General features: G+C 32.1%; 1 protein-coding gene across 1 annotated transcript in view; it reads right to left on the bottom strand.

Annotated features, from left to right (window-relative positions):
- The window catches only part of LOC101964942 (putative vomeronasal receptor-like protein 4), a 68278-nt gene that overhangs the window by 34544 nt on the left and 8152 nt on the right, over positions 1 to 25582 (bottom strand). The window lies entirely within an intron of this gene.

The raw sequence follows: 25582 nt of genomic DNA on the forward strand, positions 1-25582 counted from the left end.
GCTTAGGTGATTTTGTTATTGTGCAAGCATCAGAGCATGTACTTACACTAACCTAAATGAAACAGGTGTATCACTAGACATGGCCCCTTGAGGTCACCAAGGGACTTGGCAAACAAGATGTAGGAGGCTGCTGCTATCATAACAGAAGACTATTTTAGTGTAAACATTTTTTACAAGTAGAAGAAGTATGCTCTACAATAACTATAAAGTATAGTAAACATATACACCAGTGCCATAGTCATTTATTCAAGTCATTCTCAAGTACTATGTTGTATATCATTGTCTATGCTATAGTTTTGTACAGCTAGCAGCACAGGTTTGTTCACATCACTGCCTTCACTCACATGTGAATAATGCACCATGCTATGTCATTACTTTGGCTGTGGTGTCACAGATGATAGGAATTTCTTAGCTCTGTTATCACCTTCTAAGACCACTAATATATATGCAGTCTATCATTGACTAAAATATTGTGGTGCATTGCATGTCTGTATGAAAATTAGATAGCAATATTAATGCTTGATGAGAATTGGGATTCTGTGAGAAGGTTTTCTGAAAGCAAAAGTGACATCCCAGGCCCATGAAGGTGGAAGTAGGAAGAGAACAGGTTGAGCAAACTTACTGTACTTTGTTGCCTATAATGGAGGGATTAGGAAGATGGTGGGTTGTTAGCTCACTAAGAGCTAGAAATGCAATAACAGATCCAGATGGGGTCTTCTTTCTTTGTGTCTCCTTTAGAAGAGAGGAAGAAGAGTCTGGGAATTTCCAAAGATTGTTTAGGGTTTGTATAGTCTCTAGGATTGTGTTTTTCTCCCCTCCAAGACAGAGGAAATGGATCCAAGTATCCCTAAATCTAAGACTTGGATGGTCCAACCATATTACAGGTGTACAGGTGAGGTAAGAAAAGGCATTTAATTAGTTCTCAAAGTTTAGTGATAAGGCTTTGAGTGGAGCTGCCTCTATGCCTCTCAAGCCTCAATGCAAATATGTCACATATTTTTACATATAATGGAAGATCTTTCATTAGAAATGTCATTAGACCCTTACTTTAACTGAAATGATTGATGGCATTACTTCAGCCCAGAAATCCTTAACTAACTGGTCATGTTTCTTATAGGTGAAAGAATTGTCTTAAACTTCCTCTTCTGCACGCCAAGTTCACCTCGTGTGTGTGAACTATTAACATGTCCTGCTGTACAAGTTTGTGCCTTGATCCAGAAGATTCTATCAAGACATCTAGCTTTCTAAGTTAGACTCTAATGGTTAATAGAATGTACTTGGCTGACCGAATCTGAATTGCTCAGTAGGATTGGCTGAATTCAACATTGTAGGTTGGTCTTGGTCTGCTGCTCTGAATTCTGTTGCTAGTATAGCCTTGATAAGTGCTATAGAAGACAAACCAAGCATATTGCTCCCAGACCCTTTTGGTAAAAGAGATGAGAATAGCTGACATAGTGACATGTAAGTGTTAAATTTGACGTTAACCATATCATGAGAAAAAAGGGAAGGAAATCTGAGGAAGGTATTTTCATATTCCATCATGAACAAGGCTTTCCAAGAAAAATTTACTAGCAAACTGCATTAAAATATATTTAAATATTGAGTATACCTTGCACTTTGGAGACCTCCAGAGTGATATGCAGGTTTATGTTTTCTGGAGCCTTTTATTTGTTTGCATGACAAAGTGTTTCATCCATTTAAGTACCTTCCCCTAGTCTCTCAGAAAGGACTCCTTTCAATTGCAAAATAAGGATGTTTTTCCCTCTCTAAGAGTGGGAGAACTTCCATGCAGCAATTTCAGCTGAATCTGTGTATGGACTTTCTCATACTTGTAGGGTCTGTCCCTCTCATCATGGTACTCAAAAGGGGACAAAGGACAAGATAAACCAAAACAGTTATACTAAATCTTAAATAATATCATGATATCCTATGCCTTAGTTCAAGATAAAATACACAAATATAGATACTAAAAAATTTAACTCAGTTATCCATTTGTGGACCTGTTATCTATTATGAGATATCATCTTAAAATTTCTGCTCAATTAACAAAGGAGCTTAGAATACATCCTAGATTTTTTGTTTTGTTTTGTTTACTCTGAAGTCTTTCTTTGAAATATTTTGCTTGCTTTCTAGAAAAGTTAATGAATTGAAGTCTCATGTCCTTGGAAGATGGCAGCAACAATTAGCACACCCACTCCAGAAGATCTGAGAGTGCATCTGCCTGGCTCCTTCTTTCAGTCCCCCAGTCTATTCAGGCTTTCCACATTCAGGGCAGGTTTCCCCCATCAGTTTGCTGTCCCATATGCCTATCATCTAAGGAAACACTGTCATAAACACACCCAGAAATCTCTTAATTCAACCAGGTTGACAATCCAGGTTAACCACCATAACCCTCTTGGTGGAGAAATGGCATTGCTGATGACCACATTTCACAATTCTACATTATGTAAACTGTTGCTTTACTTTATAATGTATTGATTTTGGGATTATTTATATATTGCTCTGTCCATATCACCTCAAAACTTAACAATTTAAGATTTCAAGGATTTATTATTTCTCGAGATTTTCTGAGTTGAATTGACTAAATTGAACTTCCCTCTGTTCCATATGGTGCATCCTGAGGTCACATGTCCACATAGATATTTGGTGGTCTCTCATCCTGCATAAAATTTCTCCTCTTGGCCTCTCATTATTTAGTAAAATACATTGAATGAGTTTCTTTTAATGATGACAACTAGCTTTTTAGCCAATGAAAATGTGAACTTCTAGATTCCCTAAGAAATAAACAGAAAGCATCAATTTCACCACATTCTTTAGGTGAAAACGAACCACAGAACTAATCCAGATTAATGTGAGGGGAAACTGACTCTGTCCTCTTGATGGAGAAGAGACCTGTGAGTATAAGGATGAAAAATATTGGTGGCTACATTTAAAGATCCTTTATATTATGTAAGCAATTATGCATTGTATTTTTAAGAAAATATTTTGGATGTTATTTATTATTATTACCTTTAAAGTTGTTTTATACTTTTCAGTGGCTTCATGCTATTAATCTTTTGTGGCTGGTTATACCAAAATTAAATAATTAAGCTGTCATTAATGGAAGATTAAACCCAATTCAAAGCTATTATAAACAATAATGTAAAAAAAATCTTCATGTATGAATTCATTCAGAGGAGAAATTGTTGTATTAAAAATATAGAATTTTCAAATATTAATAGATATGATCTGATATCTTTACAACAATGCATGAAAGTATCATTTTTCTATACCTCTGAAAGAACACTGTATCTCAGAAAATCTTTATCTTTTCTAGTAAAAATACTGTAACAATATAGTTTTAATTCCTGTTTTTCTGTTTGCTAGTGAAGTTCGTCATTTCTTTCATATGTTTTTGAGAAGTTATGCCTTCGTATTTTCCTCTTTAAGAATGATGGGTTCTTGTTTGGCTTCTAAGAGGAATTCAGAAAATAGCTTTTAAAAAAAGCATTACACACAGGTTCCAAACCTGTGGCAAAAATCCAGGCAAACAACAATGAATTATGTTGCTTTTATCTTTAATTAGAAAGTTAACATTTAAAGAAGGTTATTAACATCTGAGGTTTTTATTTTATTGAATAAAAATAAGTTAGACAAATAGCTCAATCTTTAAAAATTAAAGAATTTTAAAATGTCTATATTTGTTTGCATTACCTCATAAGTAATAAGCTTGTCACATTAGAAAAAATAATTATGTTTTAATTAAACCTTATAATTAGTTATGATGTTACGGCTCAGAGATGACAACCTAATTTACTTTTGGGATTAGTTATTTCAGTCAGCTAGTATTTATATTTGTCCATTCATATTTTCTCATACTAATTTGTAGCATATCAGCAAACATTTATTACATTCTTTAGAACTCCAAGGAATATAGATGTATATTACTACATACCAGTCCTTAAGATATAGACTTCTAAGCCTGAGAAAACAAATAACATTCTTGTAACAATTGCATGTAGATGAAAGTCAAACGTTATCATCACTGACCCAGTGCACATGGTCACTTAAAGCCACAGTCTCATTTCTAAAAGAAAGAGATTACATAAAATTCCAAGTTTTGCAGCAAGTTCAGAAATCCTTCACTCCAACAATCTTCATTTACCTTACTTGTAAGAAAAGCATAACCTCATCTCTTGGTGTCCTAGAAAATAAATTTCAAAAAAATGCAACTCAATGGTTTTTCCTGAAAATTCCAACATACCAATATTTAGTAATAGTAAACTTATGAAATCTGTGCCATTATTATCAATAATATCATATTTTAAGTTATTAAACAAACAAAACACAGAAATAACATATATATGTAGACAAAAGCATAAACCAGACAAATTAATATTATCATTCACACATTAAGCTAATTTAGGTAGAGACCTTCAGTTTTATCATAAAAATAAAATAATCTGTATATATTCACATCAGAATTTTTGCTCTTCTCTTCTTATAATCCATATATGAACTATTTTTAATATTGCTAATAAGCTTCTAATTTAATAGATGTAGATAAAAAGAGAATTTAAAAACCACTTATGATTAAATATTTTATGAATCCAGAAACTGAAGAGATTTTATTGTATTAGTAAGCAATGCTGCCTGACAAATTTCTCCCAAACCTAGCAAACTTGAAACAAAAATTATGATTTGTGTCACATACTTTCAAAGATCTGGAACCTGGAAGTAGGTCTGGGTTTGGTAGCGTCTTTTGTGACATCCTAGTCCTCTTTGGCCAGTCTTCATGTCAACTCAAAGCTTGACTGAAGCTAGAGATCCTCTTCCAAGCTCATGCATGTGCATTTTGACCAGGCTCAGCCCCTCTTGACAGTTATGAAGAGCTCCACTCCTTACCAAATGGTATTATTGTGGGGCATCTCACAACAGGGCAGCAGACTTCCCATAGAGCAAGTAAGATGAGAGAAAGCAAAAGTGACATTGATAACCAAGGCTACAAGTCATAGCATATCACTTCTGTCTTATTTATCTAATTAGAAGTGGGTTACTAAGTCCATTCCATACTCAAGGAAAAACACCAAAAAGCATAAATATAATGAAGAGTATAACCATATAAGTATTATTGGGAGTCAACTTTGAGGCAAGTAAATACATTTTTAATTTGCAAGATTATTTACATCAAGTAATGAATTATGTAAAATGTTACCCCTCACATCAGGAATGGTGCCATTCATCAGCATTTCTGTCCAATATTGTATTGGACATTCTGAGCAGTACAATAAGAAAAACTTAATTTAAAATGGGGTTATAAGAACAAAATAGTAGAAGAAAATTATATAAGAACAAAATAGTCATTATATGCAGATAACTCATTTAAAATAACATCAGGGGCTGGAATGTAGTCCAGTGTTAGAGCTCTTACTTAGCGTAGGCAAGGCTCTGAATTCCATCCTACCACTACAAAATAGTAAATAAAAATTTAAATGTAAAATACTATGAAATACATAAAATCTAAAACTTTAACTTGAAAAAAAGATCTGTATTTTTCCTTCAGTAAAATATACACTCCATCACAGAAATAAATTAAAATAGACCTAAATAAATGGAATATGCTCTGTCCATGAATTGGAAAGTTCAGTATTGAAAAAATTTTAATTTTTCCAAATTTAATGCAATTCCAATGAAAATATCCACAGAATTATATTCTTTAGAAATCGAAAAACTGATTTTTATTATACAGAATATGAAAATTCAAGTAATATTAAAGAAGGGGAAAGTGACTAAAAAAATAAATTATATCAAAACATATTCATCGCATAAACTACAGAGTGTGGTATTTGCACAAGAATAGAAAAACAGGTTAAGGTACAGAATAGAGAGTCTGGAAACAGACCCACATCCATGCTGTCACCTAATTGATTGTATCAGTGGTAGCACAGTGCATTTCAAATGAATATCTGATTCATTTGATATTCATTTGTGCTGGGTTGTATATTCATTTGAAAACAAATCAAAACAAAGAATCTTTACCCATACCACACAAAAACTGTTCATAGAAGTACTGATTTTAATAAAACCAAATGAACAAAAATGAAGCAAGTATCCATATTTAGATATAAAACTGTACAATGTATGGTAAACTATTAATAAAAGAGAATTCTATATATAATAAATATGAACAACATGCAAGTATGTGTACCAATAATTGTGAACAAAATACAACTGTAAATCATAAACATATTGAGTGAAAGAAGCTAGAAAAAGAGTATATATTATGTAATTCCACCGCATAAATATAAAAAATAGACCAAGTTAACCAATAGTGGTATAAATAAGATTGCATTTAACTTTAACTAATGGATAGAGAATAAGCAGAAACTTGATGTGAACTTCAGTAATTCAAATAATTTTTATTAAAAACTTCCTAGGTATTATTGCAACTTATGTCATTCTATACTTTTGATTTATATGTCCATGTATTATTCTTCAATAAAATTGACAAAATAGACATTTTTTGTAGAGGCTGGATAAGAAAAAAATATTAGTATATCTGTGAGTTTTATATTTTAAATGCCCTGTTTTATGAAGCAATGCATGTTTTGGTTTAAATTATACACAGAACCTCTTGTTGATAATGATAATTTAAGAAACTCTAAAACATTCAAGAGGTTTTATTTGTTATATCATTAAGTAAAATTAATAAATTAGTAATTGTGAAGTAAATGTATCATTTTGAAGATCTCAATGAGCAAAAAAGAAACAATCCTTACATAATTTTATGCTGATGGCTCTTGTCACATTCTTATGGTACTTTTAGATTTTTAAGAAATCTCATAAAATGTATACACATTATATAAATTGATTGCTATAATGTAGAGGTATTTAATTTTGGAATTGTGCTATCAGAAATTGACTTCAACTGGCAGCAGAATAAGTTTAATTCAAAGAGAACCAGAACTAAAAACAAAGCATACAAAAACAACCTTAAATTTACTTGTACATAGTGGAAGGGAATATTGCCTTTGACCTTTTAAACGTGTCAGAATAGTTTTTGATTTTGTTCATCTTCTTGTGGTCAGAAAAAGATAGTTTGAAATTATCTGGTAGAACATAATTAAAAGAAAACCACAAAATTCAGTGAAATGGGTATCTCAGTGTTTGGGTCTAGCGAATATCTCTAGTTCTTAAGAGGAAGGGTGGAAATGACAGGGACGAAAACAGTTTAAAATGAGTTTAAGGTAGAGAAAGTAACAGGTAATGAAAACTCACAGGAGCAATAGCCAAGTTCATTAGAAGCTAAATCTGGTAAGCAAGTAAAGGTTAATTTTTTTTTTAAAAAAAAAGCAAGAATAAGACTGGTGCACTGTTGGAGAAGTGGGTTCTCCTAGATGCAGTGGTTCTTGACTCCAAAGGGGGTGATTAGAAGGATAAGGGCAGAGTTCCGACCTAGTCAAGTCATTACATTAGGGTAACCTGGACCAGATGCAATACTCTGTGAGTACACACTGTTCTCTTCTACCCAAATATGATGTGGCGCTTTTAGGCTATGGTCAACTAAATTTATAATCTTACAAAATAACTTTTTTTTAAAATTCCTATACTTCATATCAGAATTATCTTAATTTAATATTTGTTTATGAACATTATTGATAGTCCTTCTCTAGGTGCTTTTATGAAGTTAGAAGATTTAATCATATAATGTTGGCATGTTAATGTTTAATAAAGTGCTGATACTAAAAAAAAGGGGAGGGGGACATCTGATGAGAAAAACTATGGATTAGAGGTTTTTCATCTTCCTAGATGTAGAATTAACCAGGTTGAATGTTGAATTAGTCAATTTCATCTTTACCTAGACATCTTGTCTTTATCAAAATTTCATGGCTGATATATGCTGAATGATTTCAATTAAACATTTAGGTTTTTGTTCATTTATATTGTCCAAGGAAATAGACTAATATTTGTTAACAACTGGTGATTATTTTCTTCATTAGGCTTGACTTCAAATGCACTAGAAAAGTAAGATGCATTCCTTATCTTGTAGCCCAAGGCAAAACTGAGCTCACCTGACTGATCTTAAGATTAAATCAGTATATCTACTTACAAGCAATATTGCTAGAACATTGATCTGATAATAAATAATGTAGCTTGTACTTGAAGGCCATGGAAGTTTCCTTTTGCAACATCTTACAAGTACAATTTTCTCAGTTCCCTAGGGAATGGATGAGCAAATTGCTCAAGTGGAAAAACAGTGAGTTAAAATGGAGGTAAAAGAGAACAGGTATTTCACAAATTTTATTGATCTTGTTTAATTAAAAAAAATCCATGAGAATAATTTTACTTTATCTTTGTACTTAATTATTTTTGTATGTTACAAATAGAATAAAACTACAAGCTAATCCCGCAAAATATGAAAAATACTAATAAAGCTTTTTTATTCAGTGCCCACATTTCATAAGGCATGGGAAATAGTTTTATATTTAAAGAGCTGTTTTCATTCTCACATGGTGGACCTAATAATTTGGAGCTAACCCCCAGTAACTCATACTTTTATAATATTGTTATCTTAAATTTAAATGGGACCTGTGAATATGATGTGTATCAATCCCATGATCATGTTACAGTATAAAGTGCAAGAGATTTTGTAGATATAGTTAAGTTTTCTAAACAATTGACTTTGAGTTACTATAAAAAGGAGATTACCTGGTATAAACTTGACTTATTCAGTTGCTTTTTTAAGAGGCACAAGAAACAGCAACAAACACTTTCCTGCTGGATTAGGCAAAAACAAAACACTGCCTGTGGAAGAGGATGTGTGCCTGGACCTTATCCCTATAAATACAGGAGACACATCAGTGCCCCAGTCACAAGAAACTACTCTGCAACAACCTGAATGAGTTTAGAAGAGAAAGCAGAGGTTCAAATGAGAGCCATAGCCCTGCCTAAATGCCTTGATTCTAGGTTTGGGGGAAGACAGAATCCACTGATTCATGCCCAGATTTCTGACTCACAGGAACTGTGAGGTAATAAACATTCATTGTTTTAAGACACAAAACTTGAGAAAAATTTGTTGAACAGCACTAAAATATATATAATATAGATAGATATGTTTATATATAATATATATTATATATAATTATTGTACATATATTATTACATATATGAAATTACATTTATATATTTCATACATATGAAATCATACATATATATATATATGAAATCATACATAATAGCTTTTAAATGCAGGTATTATTATCCTCATTTTAGAATAATGAAAAAATGGAAGCCAAAAGGGGTTAAGTGAAAGAACTGGGATTGGAACAACATTCTGTTTGACACACAAACATTCATATTCCTCTGTTCTCTCCCTAATCACATTATTGGTTTACTAGCCTGTAAAATTTCATTTCACTCATAATGTGAAGCATCATGTTACCATAATCCCACAAATTATAAGAGAAGGAAGACAACAAAAAGATTTCCTGTTTTTCATAATTTAGGACTAACTGACTCTTGAAATAGGGGTTTATGTGATTTGATTTCTGATTTATTTTGTAATTTTAAATAGTAGTTTTCAGCTACTATTTACTGTTTGCTTACTATGTGCTACCATGTTGCTAAACAAATTTTAAGCATTATGATATTTAATATTAACAGTGTGAGGAAACTGCTATCTCTATTTATCAAATATGGAAACCTGAGACACGGATAATTTAAGTCATTTGTTCAAGAACACACATTTAGTAAGTATCAAAGCTTCAATCTGCAGCTATGTTTTCCGATTCTAAAACTTTCACACACACTTATTCTTTATATTTTAAGATTTCCTGTTCATCTTAACCTTTTTTTACTTCTCATTGTGCCTTTGTTTTTCATACCTTACCTCTTTAACCCTCTTCTTTAATTCACAATTCCCACACATTATAATTCCTACATAATGGACCACATATTCAAAGTACAATCAATTATTACATGTTATTATGGGTCATGCACTGGAAAAACAATGGATCTAGTAATGAAAAAAACAAAGCTTCTACCTTCAATGGTTTTTACGTCTAAGACAGAAGAAAGTTTAAAAAACGCATACCTGAGATACACAATAGTGTATCAATGGTAAATATTTTTAGTGCAAGAGAAATTTTCAATGCTAAAATGATATTTGAACAGAAACTTGAAGCACTGAAACACAGAGGAACAAAATTTAGCATTTCTGATCAGGTACAAATGCCATGTAGGTGAGAAAATCCTTGCAATGTTCATGTAAATTCTAGGGAGTCAAATCCAGTAAGAAAAGGTGAGTGAGGTCAAAAAAGTGGTACATATAAGAGCCAGTAAGGCATTCTAAGCAAATTGGCTTTGATTTTGAATGAAATTAGATGCCATTGGGACATCTGAACACAGAGATAATATGGTTTGCTTAGACTTGTAAATTTTCACTCTTAGTTCTGTATTAAAAATATTTTGTAGAAAAGAGAAGCAAGAACTCTCTCTCTCTCTCTCTCTCTCTCTCTCTCTCTCTCTCTCTCTCTCTCTCTGTGTGTGTGTGTGTGTGTGTGTGTGTGTATGTCTATGTATAAGGTCCAATTAGTATACTGATTTTAGTTTTGGTTTTGCTCCCAGAGATGAAATCCCAGACCTCCCACATGTTAGGCAAATGCTTTCCTACTGAGCTACATCCCAAGTCCTTAGGTAGCTAAAGTGTAATAAAAGCCCAGCATAATGAGAGTTCTGTCAAGCTTATAAAGGATGAGTAAGAAAGCTTCAGACTTGGAGGGTATTTTAAATGTAACATCAACAGTGCACAGAGGAAATGTATGGAATGTGGTCTATGAGAGCAAGATGAATCTTAGATGACCCCCAGTTGCTTATCCTGAGTAATTGAATTTACTGAGGTCAATAAGAATGAGGAAAGAGAATACTTAGAAGTAGAAAAGGTAAAATTATTTAGGGGACATCAAAACAGAGATATCAGGCAGGCAAACATATACACATCTGAAGTTGAAGGGAGAGGTAGTTTTGTGAGTTATCAGCACAGAGCCAATATTTAAAGAAAAATGACTAGATGAAAACTCCAAAAGTGTGAGTGGATGAATAGGAGAGAACATTTAAGGTCTCAGGCAGAGAAGTTAGAATGTTGGAGCAAAAACAGAAAAAAAAAAATTGAGAAGGAGCAGCCATTTGTTAAGGAAATTGAGAGAAACACTTTCCCAAAAGCCATGAGTTAGTCAGCTTTTATATTCATATTTACCATGATAAATATCTGCAACTAATCAACTTAATAAAAGTTTTGTTTTGGATATCAGTTTCAGTCGATACTCAGTGGACCGTTATTTGAGGCCTGTGGCAAGGCAGCACATCATGGCAGAGTGCAAGGCAGTCCTGGTTATCCCATGCTGGACAAGAAGTGAAAGAGCCAGAAGCAGGGTCCCAAATTCCCTTTGAGGGCTTGCCTCAATGACCAGAAGATCTCCCGCTGAATAGCACCTTTTAAATATTTCACCACCTCCCAACAGGGACATGGACTGAGGACCAAACCTTCAACACATGGGTCTTTGAGGCACACTTGTCCACACCATAGCAGAATGTTTCCAGAAAGAGAGAGGGATAAACTTTATCAATGAATGTTGATGAATCAAGGTGAGATCATATAATTGACCATTAGATGTATCAGTCATTGGTTGTGGCCTTGACAGGAGGTGGGAGGTGATTGGAGAGAGAAATGAGTGTTCAATGAGAAAAGATGGGAAAAAATCCAAAACAGAAAGCTTAGACAAACTTTTTAAAAACTTTTTGCTGTGAAGGAGATAGAACTCTAAGTCAATACCCAGAAAGGATGCAACATGTAGAATGGGTTTCATATTTATTTTTCTAATAAAAAATGTCAGAATGTTTGTGTGTGATGGGAATATGCTTTGACAATGTATAAATGTGCAATAGGTGAATTATTGATTTAATCAGTATTAGATATTTGCCAGGCAAGATCATGGTTTCACAGATTAATGCATGATTAAAATTGTATGGTATTTTGCTGATGATATCCTGCTGTTTTACAGACAATTAGATTAAAAGGATTTTGAGGGTTCAAAAGAGGTGGTGAATGAAGTCTTAATAGGGGATACACAAAGTGCTATGAGAATGAGCAAGAGTTCCTGGGTCTTGTTGTTCAGTCTGAGGGAAATAGTCATGCAGGACCTGTTATGATTATCCTGATGGTAGGCTTTACATAGTTTCTGATGATTTCAAGAGTCTGGAAAGAATGTAAAAAAGCTAATATGCAGGACTGGGCTCCTTCTTAATTCCTGCTAATGAAAGCAGATAGGCAATATGTGAGTTCTGGCACATTCTTTGTTCTTGGAGATGAAGAGTGGAAGTCAAGGATAAAGGAAAAGTTTGACAGGATAATCTATACTTTTGCATCTTCATTCAATGCAAACAAAAGATATTGTAAAGTAAAGGCAGCAACTATGGGAATGTAACTTGACTGAGACATAATACTATTCTTCAACTTTTTTAAAGATTTGATTGATTCACAGGTTTCCCTCATTCATTCACATCCAAACCTACCTAAAGATTACTCAAAAGTTACAAATATTTTAATGGTTTCCGAGAGGTAGAGAAATACTTCTGAGAGTGGGAGGTGGAGAACAAAATTAAGGCAGAAGTGAGATCAAGTAAACACAGAGAGCCATTTTTTTAAAAAGAAATAATTCCTATATTGCATTTGGGATGTGTATGATATTAACATAATTATTCTCAATCTTGATTTCTTCATTTAAAACAGTAACCTATTTTCTATGATTTATTACTAATTTCTAAAGATTGACTTACAAATATTGTTGACTAAACTGTCGAAATTTAATGATTCAGCTACACTATCTCACTTCTATGTGTTGTGACTTTGAGGCTATGCATTGAGTTGATTCTGTTTATCAATCTGCTTGAAATTAAAAGATATGAAAATTTGCATTGATTATTTTGATGGATTATCTGAGGAGAAATAAAGGTTACATCCAAGTCTAAATAATGAGCTCTTTTTATCTTGCATTCCTCATTTCATTACTTATCTTTCAAAAATAATGTAAAATGACAAAAATAATACATACATAGTTGCAGAAAGTACCTGTTTAAATTGTAGAACACATATTTACATCAATACTATAGTAATATACATATTTATGTGACATTTAAAGAAAATATATGTATGCTTAAAAATTAAGACATCTAAACTTAATGAAATTTATTTTTTTCAAGCAGATGTAAGGTTAATAATAACCTCATGATTTCTATGAGGCATAAGATTGACTTTTAACATAGTAGAAAAAGAGATTACATTTTATTGTAGAATAGCTCATGGATTGAGAAATTCACATAAAATTAATGATATAATCCTGAATGATACAATTGACATTTAATTTGAAAAATATTATTGAAGATCTAGTTCAGTGGTAGAGCACTTATTTAGAATGTTTAAGACTCTGAGTTAAATTCCTCTCACCACCTCTGTGCATGCATACACATACATACATACACACACACACACATACACACATACATACACACACACACACAAGAATTGAGCAAAATTTAATATCACGAGTCATATCTTTGCCAATGCCTAAAAGTGTGACTCTATACATACTTTTGATACTTTAAATACAAGTTAGTTCATAAATAAAGTCTTATGAATAAAAAAACTCTTATCTTAGTTGTTCACAAATTTATGCAATTAGAAATAGCAAAACATAGTAAATATGTACTCCAAATACTTGGTCCCCTATTTCAATATTGCCATTTTATAGCTACTTTTGAGAATATAATTCATGTGTATTGAATTCTATCCATATAAACTGTGTAATTTTGAAAAATGAATATATATGTTTAGAAATATATTTATACATATAGATTTATATTTCATATATATTTATATAAATAAAATTTATTTTATTTATGTATTTTATATATGAATGTTTATATAAATATATTTATTAAAATATATTTACATAAATATGTTTATATTATATATATATATACATATATATATATGTATATATATATACATATATATATATATATATATATATATATATATATATATATCCCAGAGCAAGCTATAGAACATTTCTATCACTTCAGACAATTTTCCTTGTTTGCCTAATTGCTCCATCCTCCTGACTGAGGCAAGCATTTTGTGATTATTTTTTCTATGAATTAGTTTGCTAGTTCAAATATTTAACAGAAATTGTATCATAAAACTGATTTCCATATAGCACCTTTGATACAACATAATGTCCATGAGATACATTTCTGTGGTTGCAGATAGCAGTGCCCTATTCCATTTTATGGTGCATTGAATTTTGTTTGTGCATATATCACACTTTGTGTATCTATTTTCCTATCAATGGATTGTTTGAAGCCTAGGTGTATTATGCATAATGCTCCTATAAACATTCTCTCAAATTTTTATAGTAATATACTTTTAAATAAACAAGGAGAGAAATGAATTACAGTAGATGGGGTAGAGAGAGAAGATGGGAGGGGAGGGGAGAAGGGATAGTAGGGGATAGAAAAGGTAGCAGAATACAACAATTACTAATTGGGCATTATATAAACTTGTGGATGTGTAACCGACGTGATTCTGCAATCTGCATTTGGGGTAAAATTGGGAGTTCATAATCCACTTCAATCTAATATATGAAATATGATATGTCAATAGCTTTGTAATGTTGTGAACAACCAACAAAAAACAAAAGAAAGAGAGACAGATAAACCACACCCAGAAAAAAAAAATAAATGGGGCACAGTAAGAGAATAGCAACATTAACAATAAAATTGAACAAATATAACTATAAAAAAAGAAATATACTTTTATTACTCATTAGTTAAAATACCAATAATAGAATGCTTGCTTGAACAGTAAGTTAATATTTACTGTGAAATCACATATCCAACACTTTTTCCAAAGTGATTTTGTTCATTTTATATTTATCACCAGTACATAAGATTTCTATTTGCTTCATAAGTTAGCCAATATTTTGTATTTTTCAGCTTTTTAAAAGTAATTTCATTAAAATATAAAATACATATAAAAATTCACCCATTTAAAATGTGCAAAATACAGGTTTTTAAATTATATTTAGAGTCATGTGTAATAGGGAGGAAGACTTATTTTGCCTATTTGAACAAAACTTTTCAGTAACCATTGCCTCCTTCTCTTTCCTTTCTCTTTTGCTCTAACCTAGGCAAGACAATAGGAAATCGCTTATTCTTTCCCCCTTAACACTGACTCAGTCTTCAAATCATGCAAATTTGGCCATAAGTAACAATATTAACTTTGGCATCACTTCCTGACCAGTATAAAAGCCAAGTCACTTGTCTCTCCTCAATTTTGTCACCTGGGCCCTGCTTTCTTGGAGAGTCTCATAATATGAATGATTACTCTTTCTATATCTTCCTGGTGTGTGTAGCATCATCATCATCATCCTTTTTGGAGGGAGGTTGATCTTAACTTCCACAAGCAACTATAAAATATTGGATTAACCACATAGTCTAATTTTAGAATATTTTCACCACCTCAAAAAAAAAAAAAAAAAACCTCATGCTTTAGTATTCACTCCCAATTATCCCCCATACCCTTAGTTCCTGACCTTGGGCAAGCACTGGACTACTTACTATATAAACATATTTGTATTCTAGGAAATAAAATTCTACAAATGAAATTATACAATAAGTGGAGCTTTGTGACTTCCTTCACTTAGCACAGAGTTTTTGAAGTCCATCCATCCAATTTGCAACATTTTTATTACCAAACTATATGACATTATATGGTATACCACATTTTACATAATCACTCATCAATAGGTGAACATTTGTTACTCCCCCCACACCCATTTTGGGAAATCGTGACTAATAATGCCATGAAATTCATGTACGATTCTTTATGGGGAGATAGGTATTCATTTAACCTTGATTATTAAGAGTCAAATTGTTAAGTCAAATGATAATCTGTTTTATATTTTGAATAATTACTAAGCTGTTGTTTTTTTAATTAGTTGTTCAAAACATTACATAGCTCTTGACATATCATATTTCATACATTTGATTCAAGTGGGTTATGAATTCCCATTTACTAAGCTGTTTTCAAAGTTGTTGTATTGTCTTACATTCCTAAGGGCATGATATATTAGGACCCAATTTCCCCCAGTTTTTTGTTGAGCTTTGGATTATAACTTTTATTGTTTGTGCTTTGGATTATAATGTTGGTTTTTAGTTATTTCCAATTGTTTTTAAAACTTTTGACTTTATTATAAAACACATTTTATTTGTTCCTCTATGTTTTTATTTATCTCATGGTAGTAGAAAATTTTAAAAAGTGAATATAGTCATATTAATATATTTAAGGAGGCCACATACAGTCCATTATTCTTGGTCTTGGTTGTTAACTTGCAAAACTAATAGATAATATTAAGAAAACACTAAGCTTCATACACAACACAAATGGTACTTATATGTTAATAAAAAATGAATTAAAAGCAAGGTGCTGTAATTTGGGTGTGTCTTCCAAAGGTTCTTGGGTAGAGGCCTTAATTCTCAGTGTTGATAGGATGGTTATGAGAGATGCTTGGGTCATGAGGGTAGAGCCCTTGTCAACAGATTAATGTCGTTACCATGGGAATGAGTTAATTAATGAAAGAATGTTGTTATGAAAGTAAGTTGGCCTCCTGGGCTGTGTGTTCCACACATACTCACTTGCTCTGTGAGATAATGCAACACCAAAGCCCTTGCTAGCTGCTGTGGCCATGCTCTTGGATTTCATAGACTCCAGAATTGTGAGCCAACTCCCCTCATTTTATTACTCAACCTGTTCTACTCTGTTATAGCAATAGAAAGTGAACTAAGACCCAAGGGATTCAGAATATTCTTTGAATCATTCAAAAAAACTTAAAGGGAGTAATAAAAATTTACTTAATAGTCACAACCATAAGAAACATCTCATTTTCCCTTTCACAAAAGATAACATCATTTCCACTTTCAAATTAGTGCTAAACCTATTATGAATTATAAATATTTAAATAAACAAAGAGGAGCAGGGAGAACAACAGCACTTGGCAACATGCAATTATGTATATAAATATTTATAAAAATTTAAAGATACTCCACATACTCTCTCTCTATACACACACACACACACACACACACACACACACACACACACACACACTTAGGCTATGACATCACTATATGACATCACTATAATCTATTGAAATCAGTATCATATGTGTGTTCTGTCACTAACCAAAACATTATCATGTAGTGAATGGCTGTACTACATTAGGATGATCTGTACAAAAACAATAAGACAAAATTATAGTGTACTGAGACAAAATAGTCCCATTGGGTACATTTATTAATGCATATTTGAACTGAAGCAAAATCTCAAGAATATACCATCACTAGCATTCCAATGGCTATATCTAAACTGTTCTCAACCAATAACTAAGAACATTTCCATGAGGGTATATATGTTCATGTGTTTCTAATAAAATAGATATGTGAAACTGTATCAATAAAAGATCCAGATTTCTTGTTTCACCTTTATATTTCACATTGCATATGCATTTCAGAAACAGTAGGGAAACAAAAGCATTCCGCCTTATAAGCATTAAGAATTTAACCTGTACCCATGTATGTATTCTGCATGTATTTATCACACTATGAGAAATAATGAAACACTAAATTAAAATAATATAGGCCCCCATGTACTCATAAGCCAGTTAAAATGTCAAAGAATTTACACAGATAAAAGAGTTTTTGAAATATATCTAATTTTTTTTTAATTTTTAGGCATCCTTGGATATTAAACTTGTTTTTCTCTTCAGCACACCTAACATTATTCTAGGAAGTGCCTTAGAACCTGAGGAGATTTATATTTAATGATGTGATTTAAGGATTGGATTCTACATGAGCTTTAAGTTTAAATAAAGTTAGTTGTTAGGTTCAGCACATTAATTATAGTTAGTGCTTCTATAGTTATTTTTAAAAATATTCTTACCAGGATTTTCTACTGTTTATCACTTATGATAAGAGATCATTAATGAGTATAATTTATTGGAAATACTCATAAAAGAATGAATACTGCCATATTTTAGAGATGAAATTATATTTTTCTTTTTATATTTTTCCAGTTTTATTCTAAGATAGCTGTTTATACCAGACCAATAATTAGATATTTGAAATATGTCTGTGTTTGTATATATACATAGGTATGTATAATTAGATATTTTAAATATATGTTTTTATACATATGCATGTATGTTATTAAATATTTTAAATATATACGCTTATGAAAGCACAGTAAAAGTAGATTTTTTTCATTTTCGTGATAACAAATTTGTGAATCAAACTTGACAGATGCTACAACAATACCATTCCCTTCAAAGGGTACCAAATACTCTTTGATCAAATGAGAAATGATCAAAGTCTAAGCCTGTTTTTAAAACCCATGAAAATATTGGATTTAAGTGCCTTTCTTTTTCTTTCTCCTTGATTTAGTCCTTTGACGAAACATTTTATTAAAAGAAAAATGAAGAAAACCAATGTAATATAGAGAATGAGACTAAGGATACACCACACAGGTGATACTTTATTATGGGCAGATTTATCATGACACTGAAAAAACTAGCATTTTGAAGTGAAAGTCATCAAAGATCTAAGGACATGTGTTCCTTTTGGATGTCATGGTTGTTTCATTTTTTTTACTCAGAAAGTTCATTTTTCTTATGCTTGAATTTTACTGCTGTTTAGATGCTTCTTTGATTTGAGGACATTTTAAATTTAAATTGAATATATCTGTGCTAATGCCGTCAAAAAAGATTGAGCTTATTCCTACATAGAATGGCAAAATATTATATCAAAGTACAGACCACAGCTTTCAGCAGCACTTTATCAACTCAAAAAATTTCCCCAAACAAGAATGATCCACAAATGCCTTGGCTAATATTATATCACATTTCTATATCATTAGCAGACCAAATTTTGTTAATAGATCGAATTCACTGATGTACTATTATGAAGGCAGCTCACATGAGATGTAGAAAATACTTCAAACCACTTCAGATGTTTTTCTTCCTATCAAAACAGCAAATTGCATCCTCCCTTAAAGAAAAATTTGAATCTTTAATGGTACAGTATATATTACAAAGCAAGGAGTAATCTTTCCAACTAAAATAGAGATAGGAGAACTATTTGTAACATTTTACAAGATAGAATGTTCAAATATAGATGCTTCCTGTGCTATATTTGACTTATGTTCACCTAAATGATAGGAGCAATGTATATAGCTTTATTATTTTGGGGAATGAGTAAAACACAAATCTTATCTGTATAGTTTCTTAAAACAAATATGAAAATATTAAACACTCATGAGTGTTGGAGTTCTATGAAATGATACCTCACCTTTATTGGTCCACTTATCACTGTCTTTTTCTGTGCTCAATTACCCAATGCAGTGGTTTTATTTCAGACTAGTATTAACAATGCTGATTTCCAATTACTAAACTGATTCTCTCTGTTGGCACAGTCAGGGTATGACCTTATTATGTATATTGCAAAGGAAACAAGAAAAAGTACTGAAATCTATGATTTTTCTTATACTAGAATATACACATTTTCACACTCATTTTATGAATCTCAAGAGTAATCTTATCTGTTTAAATTAGTGGCTTCTTAATTATGTCTTGTAAAGCTATGGTGTCACTGGATGAATATTCAGACCACTGAGAGGGATTCATGGTGTATGAAAAAAGCTAAGCAGGCTGATAGAAAGCTCCATGTTTTCACTTTTTTTTCTTTTAAGTACCAAGGATTGAACTCAGGGGCAGTAGAACAGTGAGCCACATCCCCAGCCCTATTTTGTATTTTATTTAGAGACAGGGTCTCACTGAGTTGTTTACTGCCTCACTGTTGCTGAGGCTGGCTTTCTGCTCACAATCCTCCTGACTCATCCTCCTAGCTTCTGGGATTACAGGCATGCACCAACGCAGCCAGACATGTTTTAACTTTATATACAACAAAGTTAACTTTTTTGTACATACCTGAGCTCCACATTTAATTTTTTTTAAATAAACTGTTATAAAAGGTCTTGAATAGTTTTAAATTCACTGAAAATTGTAAATCTAGTACAAAGAGTTCTTATGCACACTACATAGGAGTTTTGCCTATGTTAACATTGGTGTGGCACAGATGTCAGAGTTGATGAATTAGAATTGAGATTTCCTTATAACTAGGGTCCATATGTTTTTCGTGTTTCCTTCAATTTTTACCTAATTTTATTTCTCTATTCTAGTATCCCATCTAGAATTCCACATTACATTTAGTGAGCAGATGAAGTTCTTGGTTGTCAAAGTTTCTCAGACTTTCTGATATCTGATGACCTTGACAGTTTTGAGAAGTATTGATTAGGAATTTTGTTGAAGTCCTCCAATAAAGGTTGGTCTGATGTGTTTTGTGAAGTGTGAAGTTGTATATAGTTGTTTTACTCCAGATGGGGATAATGTCACAGAGGCAAAATGCCACATTAATATCATATTAAAGGAAGGAACTATCAACAAGATATCAATGTTGATGTTTGTCTTGATCACTTGGATGTTTGTGCTGGTTATGTTTATTAAGTTATTTTTCCCAATTTTCAGATTGTACTCTAGGAGAAAAAGTCATTATAACCATTCTTACGTATACATTACCTACTATTCTATATGGGATATTTTTCTATTCTATTTACTTGATCAGTTATGTGTATAAGCATAAACTAATGGCTATTTAATTTGTACTTTGGATTATATGCCAATATTACTTTATTTTATTTTATTTTCATTCAAACTATCCCACCTTTGGTCATTTAGAGCTCTCTCAGCTCACCTCTGTGTACCTTTAACATACATGCATTGAAGTGTGAGTGCACTCACTTATATCAAAGCTACAAGCTCATCCTGAAGATTTCCTGTCTCGGTCCTATTCAACATTAATTTCACTGCTGTTAATATAAAATTTAATCATTAGTCTATATGAACTCTATAACTCTGTGTTCTCTCTGTCTCCCCCACTTCCGTTGTCAATCAGTCAGATATACAGTTTTGCAATGTGTACCCTAATTGTAGCATAATTCCTGGGCTTCAATTATGTAACCTCCAAATTTTCCTTTATGACCTATCCTTCTTCAAAATTTCAAGTCTTTATCATTTAGAAACATGTGTGTCCAAGATGTCAACTACTGCCATATATGGAAGTATTCATTGATATAAATGTTATGCTAGTGTTGAATATAAAGGAATCCCTTAAGATGACTGATTCTTTTGTCTTTTTATTAAAAATAAAAATATTATATGTATAAAAGGATTTTATACATTTTCTTATGTAAACTCAATAATTATATATTACATAGTCATAGCATGACATATATTTTAATACACTGATGTTTATATTCTGCATAAAATTAGACATAATGATTTAAAAGGAATTAAGCAAATATATCTAGCCAAGAACTCATTCAAAAATTGAGATAATACATCTTCTATTCATATTGTCCAAATAAATTAAAGAAATTCAAATATAGTGATGTAGAATTTTTTTAAAGGGTAAATTTAAGAAGAGTGAGATAAAAATTTTATTTCTTATGAAAATGAGCTATGAATGTTTTCTATTTCTTGTATCAATTTCTAATGAAACCAACATTCAAATACATTCTGTTACCTCTACTTTATAAATTAGTTTTTGAATATATATTTACCCTATTATTAAAAATTCTTTGAGCTCCATAGAATACAAATACTCTATTAAAAAGGTTGATATTTTCAATTCACTTCACAAAGTCTTTAAATCTTATTATTAAGTCTGAATTTCCAATGACCCCAAGCCCTTCTCTACTCCTTGCTTAACATTCTTGTTTTAAAAAATAACTACAACAAAGCAGAACAAAGACCTAGTTATCTGATAAATAAAACAAAAACAAAACAAACAACAAACAATGATTGCAAGCAGTTATTCACTACCCCCATATCCTCAGAGTATTTTTCAAGGATATGGACATGTTTCTCCTTTCCTTCTCATATGAGCAGTTACAATAATTAGTATCTAAAAATTATATCTGCATTATTACTCTTGTATCTACAAGTCACTTGGGCAGTTATGCTACTCTAGATGAGGTTCAGTTGATATTGGTTCTGTCTGTTCATAATCCTGTGGTCAACAATTGGGTTGGGCTGAGCACTAGGTATTTTAATTGGTCCCCTTTTACATACATGACAATGACCTAACCATCATCGGGGGCAAAAGATTTAATGGGACTATATCTTTCCCTCCAGCAAGATAAATCAGCCTTGCACTCATAATAGTCATAGCATTTTCAAAGAAAAAGTGGAACTGTGAATGATACATTGAGGCCTAGACTCAGAAGTGGCAAAAATATTACTTCTGTCTCATTTGATTAAAGACAATCCAGACTAAAGAAAATAAAAAATAATCTTCACCTTATAAAAATATAAAACCTAAGTCTCACACTTGAGATTCATTGCCTGAGGTTGGGGAATAAATAGAGAGACTTTTGTTCTCTAACCTATTACACCATCACCATCTAAACAGGGATGCAAACAAACTAAGTTTAATTTAGTGAACATTGTTATATATATTGAAAAATGTCAGATCTGTTGGATCTATCAAAGAAAATTGAAAACTACAGGCGTATAAGATAGAAGACCAACAGAATAATAATGGTGTTCTAGTGAAGAATAAAGAAGAAATTTTAAGGAAAAGTGACCGATCTTCTCAAATAGTGTTAATAGGTTCAATAAGCCATAACCTAACATTTGATAATCAAATATATCAATCTAGAAATCAATACTTGGGTAGAGTTGTAGGAACAAAATTGAGTTATGAATTTAAGAGAGAACGAGAACCAAGGAAGTGAAAACTTACTAAATTCTAACACTTACTAATTTTGTTATTTTCATTATCAAGCAGTTGAGACAAGACAGAATGGAAGTTTTACACTATCTTCCACCTACTTAAGTGGAACCATCCCAGGCAAACTAAATATTGTGTCTTTGTGGTACATTTGAATCATTTATTTACCTTTACTAGTGTAAATATTTTGAACAGTTACATACAATAATGTACTAAGAGATGTATGGTAGCAGCATACCAATTTCTTTCATTGCTTTTATTTTTATTAGAGCCATTCATGGTGCCACACACTTGTGATCCCAGAGAGTTGGAAGGCCGACGCAGGAATATTGCAAGTCTGAAGCCAGCCTGAGCAGCAAAGCAAGGCCCTGAACAACTTAATGAAACCATGTTTCAAAATTAAAAAAAAATAAAAAGGACCAATGGTCAAGCACCCCTGGGTTCAATCTCAAGTACAAAAAAAAAGATACTGATAGAAAGATACTGGAAGATTTATGAAAGAGATGTTTAAAGCAAGTGATTCAATGAATGGACCAAAAAATCACAGAAGAGTGTTAAGCAGAGACTCGGGTATTACTGAGGTAGGTTGTTGCGAAGTTAATATCACCATAGATAGATGTTGTTGATTATACTATTTTCCCAGTAGCCATATTTAGGTACATACACACAGATTAGTCTGAGAGTTGATTTTATTAGGTTTAGATTTCAGCCAATGAGTACAGTAAGTATAAAAAGAGCAAAGAATTTTAAAGATGGCAAGGCAGTGGCTATAATAAAAGATCCAGGAATGTAGTGCAAGTAATTACAGACATGACAATTTGAGGTGGGTGGAAGTAGTCAAGTGATATAAGAACAGTGAATTATATATAGCAATGGAGTTAAAAATTGTCAGAATTCTGGGAGTGAGCTGAAAAATTAAGAGGTAATTGTGAAAGAATAATGCTGGGCTTTCTGTAATTTTCAACAGCAAGAGACTGAAGTGACAAAGGTGGGATTGATGACAGATCTTAGGAGGACGAGAAGTGAAAAAATTATAAGGCTCATGATTTTTTACATGGAAATTAAAATTACCAATGAATATGTATATGTAAGAAGTAGTGCTGAAGAATGGCAGTGACATAGGTAGTAAAACTTAAGAGAACAAGAATAGGTGATCCAAAGAAGATGACCCAAAAAAGTAGTATAGTGTAGTTTGGTGATAAGAGTTATATTTAAGTGTGTTAGACATGCAGTAAGGAGAGTTGCCTGAAAATTGAAATGAGAAACAAAGAAGATGTGGAACACTGTGTGACAGTTACAGGGGAAGCAGTCTTCACAGGACTAATAAGTTTCAGGTTGGGTAACACGTGAAAGCACAATTAGAAAAAAAGAGATTTTGCTCATGAGGGACTGTGAATTACAGATGCAATTGGAATATTTTAGACTTTAAAAAAGATGAGACAGATTTAGAACTGTTTGGGGAAGGGAATCTAAGGAATGAGGGCCAACCTGGGAGTCCTGAGTTTCTTATGTTTTTGGATGTAAACAAGAATAATGAGCATAAAAAGATTAGTCCTGTGTGCACAAGGAATTAACTAGTAGTGAAAGTTTAAGGAGATAGGGGAGGTGCATATCCACAATTACATCCATGTGATTTCTCTATATTATAAAGAATGGTCTATATAAAATATGAAGCTAATTATTCTAATCACTCTATCCAACCACTAAGAATGGTTTCTGGTGTATTTTGAAATTTCTATTCACATGTAGACTCTTCCAATGAGATATTAAGCTCTAAATCATGGTTACAGAATGCATATATAAAAGCATATTTATGTACAAATTCACCTGTGTACTCTCTTCTTTGTATATTTTATCTCAATAATTTTTCTTGGGAATTTTTATTCAATAAGCATATTGAGATGCTTATTTTAAAAATTCCTGCATTATACACTTTTGCACTAATTTATGTAGTTAACTCTCTTTCTACTGATAAACATTTAATCTATTTACAGTTTTTGTGGTACATACTTCACTCCACAGTGTTTCTAAGTGTAATCCTTGAAGCAAAGTTATAGAAAATAATCCTTTCATTTTAAATGTTAGAAATTTTTGCTAAATAGCCTTCCACAAAGTTACATGAATATTGTTATGGTCTGAGTCTAATCAATAATTATAGATTATAGGTATAAGATATTAATAAGCAGAATAAGTATGATAAAATAAGTACTATGAGATGAAATGATATTAACATACAGACATGCATCATAACATTCTGGCAGGGGGTTTCCATAAGGGGAGCAGTCTAAGATGGTGTGCAAAGTAAGCTCTCATGCCCATTATATGCCCAATTTCATGGTGGCCTGGACACCCTTCCTGAGAAACAGGATAGATAAAATTGGCCTCTACTTAATACTGCTCTGCTTCTCAAATTAGAGGCCTCCTGCCTGCCATGGGTAGATTCTGTATGCGGACTGGACTCATGAAAAAATTCAAACACCTGTGTGCTAGTTCCTGGAGGGCTTTCAACAACTCTTTTGACCCAGAGGATCCCTGTTCTTACTTCATAGGGGTCAGGAGCCTGACCAGAGGAAGGCAAGACACTTCATCCAATATTACACTTTTTTTTCATCCTTTTAGATTTGGATAGACACATAGGATTTTT

Source organism: Ictidomys tridecemlineatus, unplaced genomic scaffold, assembly GCF_052094955.1.
Source record: "Ictidomys tridecemlineatus isolate mIctTri1 unplaced genomic scaffold, mIctTri1.hap1 Scaffold_320, whole genome shotgun sequence".
Taxonomy (NCBI): Eukaryota; Metazoa; Chordata; class Mammalia; order Rodentia; family Sciuridae; genus Ictidomys; species Ictidomys tridecemlineatus.